The sequence below is a fragment of the Monodelphis domestica genome, chromosome X, assembly GCF_027887165.1.
Source record: "Monodelphis domestica isolate mMonDom1 chromosome X, mMonDom1.pri, whole genome shotgun sequence".
Classification (NCBI taxonomy): Eukaryota; Metazoa; Chordata; class Mammalia; order Didelphimorphia; family Didelphidae; genus Monodelphis; species Monodelphis domestica.
Window position 1 is genome coordinate 9,565,889 of NC_077235.1, and position 12,079 is coordinate 9,577,967.

Genomic DNA, 12,079 nt, shown 5'->3' on the forward strand with positions numbered 1-12,079 from the left:
CTTTTTAAAGGAGTGTCTAGCAAAGTTTGGGTTTTTGTTGGGAATTGTCTTACATCTAAATATGAATATAATTTTACAGTGTGAAGTCAACGAGAAAAAGTTATCACAAGAAATATATCAGATCAAGGTCTGATGTGCAGATTCTCTCAGGAACTGGTGCATCTCTAATAACACTGACACACAAAGCCCCAAAGGAGCCATAGTGCATGTGGATCCACCTTGAAAGGAGAGAGAGACCTTTGGCTGAGCGGAGTGGCCTGGTGGACAGCAAGGGCCAGAGATACTGCCTAAATGCGACCATCCTGGAGCTCTTATCTGCTTTGGTCTCCAGTATTCTGGTTTTGTTTGGATCATCTCTCAGCCTAGATCTTTCTCTTGTCTGAGGTGAACAAGGAGGCGCTAACAAAGGGAGCCGCTTTTACCTGCACCAGGAACTATAGGTTCTCTACTCCATTGAAAGGAGACCCATTGCGAGGAGGAAAATGAGGTGCCATAATTATTAGTGAATTCTGAAGTGACCTGGGGAATGAAGCATTTTTCTCTTCCTACACCCCATGTGGTACCCCAGTCAGATTCCCTAATTTTTCAGATGGAGAAAACGTGGCTCAAGGCTGTTCACAGAGACTTTGCCTAAAATCTCACTGTTAGTAAATGGTAGCGATGGGATTGGAACTCTGGTCTTCTGGAGCTTTCCACCAAGCTTATTATTAGTATTATTCCTTGTCAAAAGCCTGAATTTCAGGCAATAAATGGAAAGTGAGAGAGGAATCGGGAATGATCCTTTTCTCTCTCCCACGGACGGCTGAACAGCAGCTGAAGAAAAGGAGGACTCCAATGGGTTGTTGCGGGAACAAGGATACACTAACTGAAACTACCCGAGGGCTCCAATAGGAAAATGTAGTTGTTAGCCCCCCAGAAGATGTCCTGGCAGCACAGGAATTTCATAGAATATTACTGGGCAGGAAGAAATGCCAAGAGAGGAATTTTTAAAACCTGGGAGATTTGGAGGAACTGATGCAGAGTTAAGGAAAAAGAGCCAAGAAAACAATATCCGCAGGATGACCTCAGGGAGGGACATGAAACCCGCACTAAAAGGCCACATAAGATATGTTCATCATTCCAAATCATGAGAGTTTGTTTGGCCAATCTGTCTTTTTGTCTTTTTAAAGAGTTTTTCTGGGAAGGGGAGTGTCTGGGATATGAGAAGATGTCAAGAATGCGGTGTTGCAGCAATTAAAAAAATCAATAAAAGAGTTAACTAAAAGGAAAACCTGTATGTTTTAAAGGGATGGGGAGCAGGGAACTCTCATGATTTGGAATGGCGAACACATTTCTCAACATAAAGATGGACAAAGAAGAGAAGGCAGAAGGTACGTATATGTAATGTGGGTGGATGCTTTTGCTTCTGTCGCAATAAAGGCTTCCATGTTGGAGAGTAGGTTAAAGGGGAATAACTGTGCTATAAAACCAAAAGATAACAATTGAACCAAAGGCAAACCTTGTAAATCCTCAGATCAAGGGAGGCCAGACTTGGGAGGGGGGAATCATGTGGCTTTAAAGGGTCTCCAGTTTCAAAAAAAAACCCCGCCAGCTAGGCAACTGGCCTGCTGAGTTATGATAGCCTTGACTCTACTACTTATTCCTCTTACAGCCTCTAGAGAGAAGACCCCTTCTGTGACCTGGTCTGGTGAGTAGCTTACTTAGAACTGGAGGGAATTCATATTGTAGGCAATAGAGCAAGGCTTCTTTACCTTTGTTATGCCATGGGCAGTGGGCTGCTGAAGCCCATGCGCCCCTGTTCAGAATCATATTTGTAAATGCATAAAATCAAATACAAAAGACTATACATGAAATCAATTCTATTAAAATACAGTTATCAATATTTTTTACTGGAATTCTTTTTAGTTAAGTTTTAAAATTTTTATTTTCAGTTCCAAATTCTCAACTCGCTACTCCCTCCCCCATGGATTGAGATAGCAAAAAGTATAACACACGATTGACTATGAATTAGGGCACAAAAACCTCACAAGGAAAAGTAGAAATGCAGAAATACTAACAACCTTTTCAGATCATAACAGAATTAAAAACTACATTCAAAAAGGAGCCTTGGAAACATCGATTAAAATTAATTGGAAAATAAATAATCGAATCTTAAAGAACAAGTGGGGAAAAGAACAAATCACAGAATTGATCAACAATTTCAATAAAAAAATGACAATGATGAGATACCACGCCAAAATTTGCAGAATACAAACAAAGCAATACTTGGGGGAAATTTTCTATATCTAAATAAATATAAATATAAATATAGATAAAATATAGAAAGATCAGAACAATGAATTGGGCATGCGACTTTAAAAAATAAAAAAGAACAAATTAAAAATTCTCAAATAAACACTAAATTGAAAATTCTGAAAATCATAGGCGCGATTAATAAAATTGAAAGTAAGGAAACCACTGGACGAGTAAATAAATAAAAGTAGGAGCAGGTTTTGTGGAGGGGGGAAATCAACAAAATAGAAAAACCACTGGTTAATTTGATTAAAAAGAAAAACAAATCACCAGTATCAAAAACGAAAAAGAGTGACTTGACCACCAATGAAGATAAAATTAGAGCAACTATTAGGAGCAATTTTGCCCAATCATATGTCAATAAATCTAACAATCTAAGTAAAATGGATAAATACTTATAAAATATAAATTGTACAGATCAACAGAAGAAGAAATAGAATATTTAAATAACTATTTTATAAGAATTGAATAAGCCACCAATGAGCTCCCTAGTTAAAAATACACAGAACCAGATGGATTCAGAAGAGAATTTTGCCAAATATTTAAAGAGCGATTAATTCTAATACTATACTTTCTATATGGAAAAACAGGCAAAGAAAAAGTCATACCAAATTCCTTTTATGACACAAATACTGTGCTGATATCTAAACCAGGAAGAGCCAAAACACAGAAAGAAAACCACATAACAATTTCCCTAATGAATACTGAGGCAAAATTTTAAAATAAAATATTAACAATGAGAGCACAGCAATATATCACAAAAATTATACATTATGACCAGGCAGGATTTATGCCAGGAATTCAGGGCCGGTTCAATATGAGGAAAATTAAAAACAATGAAAAGCATAAGAAAAAATGGAGCTTTCCTTAAAATGATAAGGAATATTTATCTAAAACCATCACCATGCATTATCAGTAATAGGGATAAGCTAGAAGCTTTCCCAATAAATAAGATGAGGGATGAAGCGATGCTGCCCATTATCACTACTATTATTTAATACTGTACTAGAAATGCGGGCTCTAGCAAGAACATACGAAAAAGAAATGAGGAAACAAAACTATCACTTTTTGCAGATGATATCATTCAAGAATTCTACAGAATCAACTAAAAACTAGTTGAAATAATTAAAAACTTTAGCAAAGTTGCATTTTATAAAAACACCACAGAAATCATCAGCATTTTTACCTACTACCAACAAAGTTCAGCAACAAGAGATAGAAAGAGAAATTCCATTTAAAATAACTGTAGAAACATGGAAATAGGTTCTGATCAAGGACACATGTAAAACCCAGTGGAATGGTGTGTTGGCTACGGGAAGGGTGGGGGGAGGGAAGGGAGGGAAAGAATATGGTTCTTGTAACCAAGGAATAATGTTCTAAATTGACTAAATAAAAATTTCAAAAATAAAAAGAAGAATAAAATAACTGTAGACACAAGTAAAACCCACTGGAATTGCGTGTCAGCTGGCGGGGGGAGAGAAGTGAGAGAAAGAACATGAATCATGTAACCATGGAAAAATATTCTAAATTAATTAATTAAAAATTTTTTCAATTAAAAAATAAAATAAAATTTAAAAAAGAATTCACATCAAAGCATAAAGAAATAAAATAAAATAAAGGTAGAAAATATAAAATACTTAGCAGTATATCTACCAAGACAAACCCAGGAACTAGATGAACACAATTACAAAACACTTTTCACCCAGATAAAGTCAGATCTAAACAATTGGAGAAATATAAATTGCTTATTGGTAGATGAATCCAATATAATAAAAATTACAACTACCTAAATTAACTTACTTATTTGATCCCATGCCAATCAGACTACCAAAAAGTATTTTGTAGAGCTAGAAAAAATAATAGCATAATTTTGGAAGGATAAAAGGCCAAGAATATTAAAGGGAATCAATAAAAAAATATATGAAGGAAGGTGGCCTGAGCCATATCAGTTCTCCATTTGTATTACAAAGTGTTAATCATCAAAACAATCTGGTGCTGGCTAAGAAACAGAGTGGTGGATCAGAGGACTACATCAGGTACACAATACAGAGTAATCTACTCTTTGATACATGCAAAGATCCAAGCTTTCAGAACAAGAACTCACTATTTAGTGAAAACTGAAAAGCAATTTGGCAGAAACTGAGTATAAACCAACATCTAATATGATCTACCACAATAAGGTCAGATACACAATTTAAACATAAAGGGTCCTACTGTAAGCAAATGAGAGAAGCATAGAATAGTTTATGTGTCAGATCTATGTTTAAGAGAAGAATTTATGACCAAACAAGAGATAGAGAGCATTACAGAATATAAACCAGATATTTTTGATTCTATTAAGTTAAAAACTTTCTGCACAAGCAAAACCAATGTCGTCAAGATTAGAAGGAAAGCAGAGAACTGGGGTGGGGGGGGGACTTTAAAGCAAGTTTCTCTGATAAAGGCCCCATTTCTGAAATATATAGGAAAGCGAGTCAAATTTATACAAATTCAAGTCATTCCCCAGTTGATAAACGGCCAAAGGATATGAATAGGCAGTTTTCAGATGAAGAAATCAAATCTATCTATAATCACATAAGAATATGTTCTGTGGGATGATCAACTGTGCATGACTTAGCTATTCTCAACAAGACAATGATCTAAGATGAGTCCAAATGACTTATTATTTCAAGTGCTATCCACCTCAAAAGAACTGATGAAGTCTCAACGAAGATCAAAGCTTCCTTTTTTACTTTATTTTTTAAATCTTGGGGGTTTTTGTCTGTCTTCTTTTACAACATGACTAATATAGAACTGTTTTGCGTGACTGCACATGTATCACATATCAAACTGTTTGCCTTCTCAAAATTAGGAGGGTGTGAAGAAAGGAGAGAATTTCTAACTTAAATATTTTTAAATGAACATAAAAATTGTTAGCACATGTAAGTGGAAAAAATGAAGCTAGGAAAAAATAAATACAATACACATTATATATATATGAAGTCACACAAAACATAACATACTTAGATATTAGCCACTGACATTTTTATAAACCCTCACCTTCTGTCTTGGAATCAATATTGTGTATTGGTTTCAAGGCAGAAGAGTAGGAGGGGCTAAGCAATGGGGGGTAAATGACTTGCCCAGGATCACACACCTGGGCAGTGTCTGAGGATCTCCCATTTCTAGTCCTAACTCTCAATCCACTGAGCTACCCAGCTGTCCCCCACTGACATTTTTTAAAGCAAGTACATAAACTCAAAGCTAAGAACCTCTGCACTGGAGTCACCATGTGATCCTGAGAAAAATCACTTACTAGGGGCTTCATTCTCAAAAGGCCTACCTGGGAGGCCTCATGAGATCCAAGCTTGTCGCCTGACAAACCACTGTAGGCTGCTCTCTCTGGTGAAAGGGTGCCAAGGTGAACAATATCAAAGTAGATATGGAACATAGCCTAGAATAAAGGCTAACACTGCAGTGAATCAAACATGGGGCCAGATGCTGAAAAGTTTTTCACTCGCACTCCTGATCTTTAAGTATTAGGAGAAGGTAAGTGGCCTAGCAGAGTTGGGAGTCCTGTGTCTTCATCTCATGCTCTCCCACTGGCTGGGTCAATAGCCCCAAGAGCATTTCCCAAACCATGTCAAAGGAGCTGCCCCAAAGACGCAGGGTTATAACTTCAGCAGAGAGGACTGAGGCTTCTCCTTTTCTTAGACCTACATTTTCTCATCTCTTTCACTCTGGGGTGGGGAGAATTCCAGGGTCTCAGGCAGGATCTACTGAGTTGTGAAGGTCTTAAGGGCAGATCTGATACTGGACCACTGTCTGTCATCCATAGACCAATCTGGCTAAGTATAGAGAAGCATACAGCAGCAGAAGGTCATCGACACGATGAGTTGTTTGTTTTTTTTTCAGCTAGAGCAACTCAAACTGGGAACCTGAAGTAAGAGTCCTCACCAATGAAAACAGGGATCTTTGGAAGAATTAAAGTATAAATTAGGCCTACTAAGGGTCGGTCATCCTGGATTGCAGATGGGAGAAAAGGCATTGCAAACACTGCAGTAATCCTTCAGACCTAGAGAGTCTGCTCATATGCCACCATTTCCACTCTGAGGTGAGCTGAAAAAGCTGCCTTCTACATATGATGGCAAGCTTCTCACCACCATTGTGATGAGGGCCTTCTGCCAGTCTCCATGGGGACAAAGAGATGTTATGAGAGGGGAACAGTCATTTCGTTGTTTAAAAGAAGAGTACCATGAAAATCAGGCTAGAAAGGGTCCTTTTGGGTCAGTAGAAAACCAGTGGCAAGCTTCAGTTCACAATGGGATCCAATCAATTTAATTAACCTAAGCTGATTCTCTCCTGGAAATGGTCTCTTTAGCTCTGATTAACACCCTCTCAGGGATATTATCATGGTTGGAGCCTTGTCTGTTTTATTTTAGACTTTGGATCTCTTCAGATTTTTGCCCATTGTTGTTTGATCTTAAATGAAGCCTCAGAAAACTCTGCCAAAATCTCAGCTGTCAGAATGGAGACACTGTGGGTTTTGCACTCCGGTACCTGAGGACAATCAAACAGCCATTTTGAATTTTTCTAGAGTGTTCTTCAGAAATGCAAGTTGCCTTTGCTCCAAAAAGAAGGTTCCTTTCTAATCCCTTTGCCTCACAGCAAATGGTGCTCTCCTTGGCTCTTCCTCTCCCTCCCTACCTCTGTCCAGCTACAGTCCACTTCCTCAGACTGTGACTATTGTAGGCCTCCAGCTCATGGAAACTTCATTCTTTCTATATAGCCTGCCCCCACAATTAGCCAGAGGGAGGTCTCTGCCCCCTTCCCCTGGTCCCTCAAGCTGCCCAAAAGGACTTGGTCTTAAATCTACCCTCCTCAGAGGTGATGGGGAGCAGAGAGGGAAGGCAACCCATTTCAGGCTCATTTTCATAGTGCCCTCTTCATCCCCAGCCCCAGATGAAAGCTTTAACTTTGCACACTTTGGGGCCACAGTTGCGTTGATGTGTATTAAATAACCCGGACAAAAAATGTGTGTCTCCAAGGGAAAAAAAGCAGAAAGCTCCTTTCTGATCTCCCTACAAGAGAGTAGGCAGGAGATTGCCCCTTTGACTTCTTTTTTCTTTCTTTTTTTTTCTTTATACCTTTTTTAATGAATTCTTAAAGCTAGACTTTCCCACAAATGCCTTCTAATAGGTTTCATTATTTTTTATTCTGTTTATCATAAGAATAGATAATATCACATTTGCATTGTTAAAGAGACCTCTTTCAAAACGTTGACATTTCATTTTCTGAATAGAAACCAGCCTTCCATGTAACATTAGGTTAGAATAACACATTATTATTTATCATTCAGTTTCTTAATGTCAACAAATTAAGTCGATTTTTACATCAGTAGGTTAAATTCAAGCCAACTGTTGTTTTAAGTTGATTTCAAAACAGTTTTATATGTTTTTTTTATTTTATAGTATTTTATTTGATCATTTCCATGCATTTTTCATTAAAGACAAAGATCATTTTCTTTTCCTCCCTCCCACCCCCCGTGGCCGATGCGTGATTCCACTGGTATCACATGTGTCCTTGATTCGAACCCATTGCCATGTTGTTAGTATTTGCATTAGAGTGTTCGTTTAGAGTCTCTCCTCTGTCATGTCCCCTCAGCCATTGTAGTCAGGCAGTTGCTTTTCCTCGGTGTTTCTATTCCCTCAGTTTGTCCTCTGCTTATGGATAGTGTTTTTTCTCCTTGATCCCTGCAGATTGTGCAGGGACATTACACTGCCACTAATGGAGAAGTCCATTACGTTCAATTATACCACAGTGTGTTTGTCTCTGTGTACATGTTCTCCTGGTTCTGCTCCTCTCGCTCTGCATCACTTCCTGGAGGTTGTTCCAGTCTCCATGGAACTCCTCCACTTTATTATTCCTTTTTGCACAATAATATTCCATCACCAACATATACCACAATTTGTTCAGCCATTCCCCAATTGATGGTCATCCCCTCGTTTTCCAATTTTTGGCCACCACAAAGAGCGCCGCTATGAATATTTTTGTACAAGTCTTTGTGTCCATTATCTCTTTGGGGTAAAGACCCAGCAGTGCTATGGCTGGATCAAAGGGTAGACATTCTTTTATCGCCCTTTGTGCATAGTTCCAAATTGACCTCCAGAATGGCTGGATCAGTTCACAACTCCACCAGCAATGAATTAATGTCCCTACTTTGCCACATCCCCTCCAGCATTCATTACTTTCCATAACTGTCATGTTAGCCAATCTGCTAGGTGTGAGGTGATACCTCAGAGTTGTTTTGATTTGCATCTCTCTGATTATAAGAGATGTGGAGCACTTCTTCATGGGCTTATTAATAGTTTTGATTTCTTTATCTGAAAACTGCCTATCCATGTCCCTTGCCCATTTATCAATTGGGGAATGGCTTGATTTTTTGTACAATTGATTTAGCTCTTTATAAATTTGAGTAATTAAACCTTTGTCAGAGGTTTTTATGAAGATTTTTTCCCCAATTTGTTGTTTCCTTTCTGATTTTAGTTACATTGGTTTTGTTTGTACAAAAGCCTTTTAATTTGATGTAGTCGAAATTATTTATTTTACATTTTGTGATTCTTTCTATGTCTTGCTTGGTTTTAAAGTCTTTCCCCTCCCAAAGGTCTGACATGTATACTATTCTGTGTTTACCCAATTTACTTATGGCTTCCTTCTTTATGTTTAAGTCTTTCACCCATTTTGAATTTATCTTGGTGTAGGGTGTCAGGTGTTGATCTATTCCTAGTCTCTCCCACACTGTCTTCCAATTTTCCCAGCAGTTCTTATCGAATAGTGGATTTTTGTCCCAAGACCTGGGATCTTTGGGTTTATCGTATACTGTCTGGCTGAGGTCACTTGCCCCCAGTCTATTCCACTGATCCTCCTTTCTGTCTCTTAGCCAGTACCAAATTGTTTTGATGACTGCTGCTTTGTAATATAGTTTGAGGTCTGGGACTGCTAGGCCCCCCTCATTTGTGTTTTTTTTTCATTATTTCCCTGGATATCCTTGATCTTTTGTTATTCCAAATGAACTTTGTTATGGTTTTTTCCAAATCAGTAAAGAAATTTTTTGGGAGTTCCATGGGTATGGCACTAAATAGATAAATAAGTTTGGGTAGGATGGTCATTTTTATTATATTGGCTCATCCTACCCATGAGCAGTTAATGTTTTTCCAATTGCTCAAGTCTAGTTTTGGTTGTGTGGCGAGTGTTTTGTAGTTGTGTTCATATAGTTCCTGTGTTTCTCTCGGGAGGTAGATTCCTAGGTATTTTATTTTATCTAAGGTGATTTTGAATGGGATTTCTCTTTCTAGTTTTTGCTGCTGAGCTGTGTTGGAGATATATAGAAAAGCTGATGACTTATGTGGGTTTATTTTGTATCCTGCAACTTTGCTAAAGTTGTTGATTATTTCAATAAGCTTTTTGGTTGAATCTCTCTTTAAGTAGACCATCATGTCATCTGTAAAGAGTGATAACTTGGTCTCCTCCTTGCCTATTTTGATGCCTTCAATTTCTTTTTCTTCTCTAATTGCTACTGCTAGTGTTTCTAGTATGATGTCAAATAATAGAGGTGATAATGGGCATCCTTGTTTCACTCCTGATCTTATTGGGAATGCATCTAGTTTATCCCCATTGCAAATGATATTAGCTGATGGTTTTAGATATATACTGTTTATTATTTTTAGGAATGGCCCTTCTATTCCTATGCTTTCTAGTGTTTTTAATAGGAATGGGTGTTGTATTTTATCAAAGGCTTTTTCTGCGTCTATTGAGATAATCATGTGGTTCTTGTTGGTTTGCTTGTTGATGTGGTCAATTATGTGGATGGTTTTCCTAATATTGAACCAGCCCTGCATCCCTGGTATAAATCCTACTTGATCATGGTGGATGACCCTTCTGATCACTTGCTGAAGTCTTTTTGCTAGTATCCTATTTAAGATTTTTGCATCTATATTCATTAGGGAGATTGGTCTATAGTTTTCTTTCTCTGTTTTTGACCTGCCTGGTTTTGGAATCAGTACCATGTTTGTGTCATAAAAGGAGTTTGGTAGAACTCTCTCTTTGCTTATTATGTCAAATAGTTTGTATAGTATTGGGATTAACTGTTCTCTGAATGTTTGATAGAATTCACTGGTGAATCCATCAGGCCCTGGGGATTTTTTCTTAGGGAGTTCTTTGATGGCCTGTTGAATTTCATTTTCTGATATGGGATTATTTAAGAATTCTATTTCCTCTTCTGTTAGTCTAGGCAGTTTGTATTTTTGTATATATTCATCCATATCACTTAAATTGGTATATTTATTGCCATATAATTGGGCAAAGTAATTTTTAATGATTGCCTTAATTTCCTCTTCCTCAGAGGTGATGTCCCCCTTTTCATCTTTGATGCTGTTAATTTGCTTTTCTTCCTTCCTTTTTTAAATTAGATTGACCAGTACTTTGTCTATTTTGTTTGTTTTTTCAAAGTACCAACTTCTTGTCTTATTTATTAAATCAATAGTTCTATCACTTTCGATTTTATTAATTTCTCCCTTAATTTTTAGGATTTCTAGTTTGGTTTTCTGCTGGGGGTTTTTAATTTGGTCACTTTCGAGTTTTTTTATTTGCATTTCCAATTGATTGATCTCTGCTCTCCCTAGTTTGTTAATATATGCACTCAGGGATATGAATTTACCTCTGATTACCGCTTTGGCTGCATCCCAAAAGGTTTGAAAGGATGTCTCGCCATTGTCATTTTCCTCGATGAAATTATTAATTGTTTCTATGATTTCTTCTCTAACTAAACGATTTTGGAGTATCATATTGTTTAGTTTCCAATTAGTTTTTGATTTGGTTTTCCATGTACCATTACTGATCGTTATTTTTATTGCCTTGTGGTCTGAAAAGGCTGCATTTATTATTTCTGCTTTTCTGCATTTGTGTGCCATGTTTCTGTGACCTAATGTATGGTCAATCTTTGTGAATGTGCCATGTGGTGCTGAGAAGAAGGTGTATTCCTTTTTATCCCTATTTATTTTTCTCCATATGTCTATTAATTCTAATTTTTCTAAGATTTTGTTCACTTCTTTTACCTCTTTCTTATTTATTTTTTGATTTGATTAATCTAAATTTGATAATAGTTGGTTCAAATCTCCCACATGTGTCATGTGCCCACAGAGAGTGCTCTGTATGCCATCTATGGCACCCATGCCATAGGTTCACCATTACTGCCATTTCAAGAGCCCAAGACACCCAACCTGCAACCCTCTATTGTATCTCTGACTTCAGAAATCTCCTTCAACCAGACATCATATTCCCACAAGTGCCTGCCCAAGCATACACCAATAGGAAAGCAGCAAACAAATTCACAGAGCCATTCCCAGGCTGGAATTCCAAGAGCACCCAAACTGGAAATGTGTGTAGAAGTCCACAAAAAAAGCTAATGGCAAACTCTGTACCCAAATGCGGCACCATTATTAATGTATATAATGCCTCAGTAACATAATTAAAAAGAAAAACCCGAGCACTAATGATTCCCTAGGGCCTCATGTACTTCTGCTGGCTTTGCCCCTTCATGCCCTAATTTAATAATCATAGCAACACTTGCTATTTATGTCGTTTGAAGCTTTACAAAGCCCATTTTTACCATTCAGTTTGGCCATTCTTGGACCAAGGCTTTAGGATTTGAAATTATCATATAAAAACCAGGTAATTAACAAGGATTATGCAAATTAGCTCTCTGGGTTATATTCCCAGCTCAGGAACTCCCCTCCTCTGAAGAGCTATT